Source organism: Dasypus novemcinctus, chromosome 9 (assembly GCF_030445035.2).
Source record: "Dasypus novemcinctus isolate mDasNov1 chromosome 9, mDasNov1.1.hap2, whole genome shotgun sequence".
Lineage (NCBI taxonomy): Eukaryota > Metazoa > Chordata > Mammalia > Cingulata > Dasypodidae > Dasypus > Dasypus novemcinctus.
Genome location: NC_080681.1, coordinates 70,062,621 through 70,066,373, shown reverse-complemented (window position 1 = coordinate 70,066,373; position 3,753 = coordinate 70,062,621).

Genomic DNA, 3,753 nt, shown 5'->3' with positions numbered 1-3,753 from the left:
TTAATATTCCAAAGAGTTACTGAAGCAAACTACCAGAAATGGGTTGGTTTTTAAAGGGGATGTATTGGGAACAAAATCTTATAGTTTCATGGTGATGAAATATCCAAATCAAGGCACTATCAGAGTTGCTTTCTCACCAAAGTCAACTGCCATGAAATGAAGCAAGATGGCTGCCAATCTCTGCTGAGCTCATTTCTCCCTGGGCCTCTCAGGGGCTTCTCTCCTTACAGCTCACCTATGGGAAATTGGAGTCTTTTCTCTCGCATGACAGGATCAAATACGGCAGCTCTCTTGTCTGTGTCTCCATTTTTATTAGAACCAGCAAGTGGACAGAGACTTAATCTAAGCTATTACCTCACTGACTAGCCCAATTGAAAGGATTTCATACCCACAGGAATGAATTTAGTTCACAAGCATAATATTTCTCTTTTGGATTCACAAAAAAATTTCAAAACTGCCACAACCAGTCAATTAAAATGATTCATCCTTAGGAGCAGAAAGAAAACAGAATGAAAAAAGAACAGAACCTAAGAGGCTTTAAGAGAATTTGAAGGAATATTAAAAGAATAATGACAGACAACTTTCCAAACTTAACAGAAGACATAACTATGTGCATCCAAGATGCCCAGAAAACACCAAGCAGGATTAACTTGAAGGAAAATATGCATGGCCATATATTGATGACTCTATCAAATGCAAAGGACGAGGAGAGAGTTCTGAAAACTGCAATAGAAAAGCAATGTGTTACATACAAGGGAGTCCCAATTAAATTGAGTGCTGATTTTTTACTGGAAACCATGGAGGCAAGAAGGCAGTGGGCTGAAATATTTAAGGCTGAAAGAAAACAAACATCAAGCTAGAATTTCTTATCTGGTGAGATTTTCTTTCAAAAATGAGGGAGAAATCAAGATATTCTCAGATAAACAAAAACTGAGGGAGTTCAACATCACTAGTGCTACCCTTAAGTAATGCTTATAGAAGTTCTTTATTCTGAAAGGAAAGGACACTAGACAGTGGTACAAAACAGCATAAAGAAATAAAGACCTACAGTAAAGATAACCATATGGGTAATTATAAATACCATTGTTGTTGTGTTGTTTTGTTTGTTATGTAACTCCACTTATTACTTCCTATAGGTGCTAAAATGCACACAAATAATAATAAATCTAGGTTTTTGGATATGCAATGTATAAAGATGTAAATGATAACTACTACCAAAAAAAAGGTACAGTGACAGAGGAGTGTAGAAAAACTATATGTTCATGCTATTGAATTTAAGTTGGTATCAAACCTAATATGATTGTTATATATTTAGGATGTTAAATATTAACCCCATGAAAACCATGAGGAAAATAGATGAAAAATATATCCAGAAAGAAATGAGAAGGCATTCAATATGGTACAACACAGAAAAGCAAATAAGAATAAAAGAAGGCATTAACAGAAGTGAGGGACAAAAAGGGTATAATTTACAAACTCTAAATAGCAAAATGGCAGATGAAAGTGCTACATTATCAGTAATCATGTCAAATGTAAATGGATTAAACTCTCCCGTCTAAAGGCAGAGATTGGTAAAATGGACCCAAGTATATGCTGTTTGCAAAAGACCCACCTTAAAGTCAAAGATAAAAGTGGATTGAGGGAGAAATGATAGAAGAAAGATACATTGCAAGTAGCAACCAAAAGAGACATGGGCCAGCTATACTATTATCAGCTAAAATAGACTTTAACTCAAAATCAGTTATGAGGGACAACAATAACATTATATATTGATAAAGGGGGTAATTTAACAGGAAGATATAACAATTATTTATGCACTTAAAAGAGAAACCCCAGAATTTATGAAGCAAATACTGACAGGTCCAAAAGAAGAAATTGATGGTTCTACATTAATAGTAGAAGACGTTGACTAACACAATAATGGATAGAACATATAGTCAGATGCTCATATGGAAGGAAAGGACTTGAATGATACACTAAACCCACAAGATATAACAAAAATATAGAGCAAGCACCCAACAAAACAGAAAACACATTCTTCTCAAGTGTACATAGATCATTCTCCAGAATAGACCATAGGCTGGGGCGAAAAACAAGTCTCAATAAATTAAAAAATAATGAAATCACAATTTACATTCTCTGAGCTCCAAAGAATGAAGCCAGAAATCAATTACACAGGGAAAAAGGAAAAATAAGAAATGTATGGAAATTAAGCACTATTCTCTTAAACAACCAAAGGATTAAAGAGGAAATCAGAAGAAAAAGTAGGAAATATTTTGAAGCAAATGAAAATGAAACTACAACATACCAAAACTTATGGGATGCAGCAAAGGCAGTATTGAAATTCAAATGTATAGCTCTACACTAAAAAGGAAGAAAGATTTCAAATCAGGGGCCTAACCTCAAAATTTGAAGAACTTGAAAAAGAACTACCTAAACCCAGAACATACAGAAGGAAGGAAATTGCAAAGATTATAGTGGAGATAAATAAAATAGAAATAAAAAAACAATAGAGAGAATTTTTTAAAAATAACAAAAGTCATTATTTGAAACGATAAATGAAAGTGACAAACCTATAGCGAGACTAACAAGAAAGGATAAAAATAATGAAAATCAGGGAAACAGATTTGGCTCAATGGATAGAGCATCTGGCTACCACATGGGAGGTCCCAGGTTCAATCCCAGGGCCTCCTGACCCATGTGATGAAGCTGACCCATGCCCAGTGCTGATGCACGCAAGGAGTGCCATGCCATACAGGAGTGTCCCCCACGTGGAGGAGCCACATGAACAAGGAGTACACTCCATAAGGAGAGCTTCCCTGCACAAAAAAAGGTGCAGTCTGCCCAGGAGTGGGGCCACATGCATGGAGAGCTGACGCAGTAAGATGATGCAACAAAAAGAGACACAGATTCCCAGTGCCGCTGACAAGAATACAAGCAGACACAGAAGAACACATAGCAAATGGACACAGAGAGCAGACAACAGTTGGGGGGGAGGGAAGGGGAGAGAAATAAATAAAAATAAATAAATCTTTAAAAGAGAGAGAGAGAAGAATAGGTTACAATGATTAAACTCCCCCCCCCCAATAATGAAAATCAGAAACAAAAAGAAGTATATTACTCACTATACTGCAATAAAATGAACTGTAATGGGATACTATGAACAACAGGATACTATAAACAATAATTCTTTATTTATTAAGATATAAAAGGCATCCAAATTAGAAAGGAAGAAACAACACTTTCACTATTTGCAGATCCATGATCCTATATACAGAAAATCCTGAAAATCTACAACAAAGCTCCTAGAGCTAATATTATAATATTTTTCATCAATTGTAGCAATAATTGACTGCTACTAGCAAGAACTCGGTCAATTCTAAGGGTCAACAATAAGGAGGTATAGCAGGTATGGGATTTTTCTCTTTGGAATAATGAAAATGTTCTAAATTTGCTGTTGGCGATGAATGTACAACTTTGTGATTATACTGAGAACCAATGATAATAAATTAAAAAATTAATTCAGCAAAGTGGTAGGGTGCAAGATCAACACCCAAAAAATCAGTAGTGTTTCTATACAAAAGCAATGAACAATTCGAAAAAGAAATCAAGAGAAAAATTCCATTCACAATACCCACTAAAAGAATCAAATATCTAGGAATAAGTCTAACCAAGCATGTAAAGGATTTAAATACAGAAAACTATAAGAGAGTACTAAAAGAAATTAAAGAAGACCTAAATAAATTGAAGGAT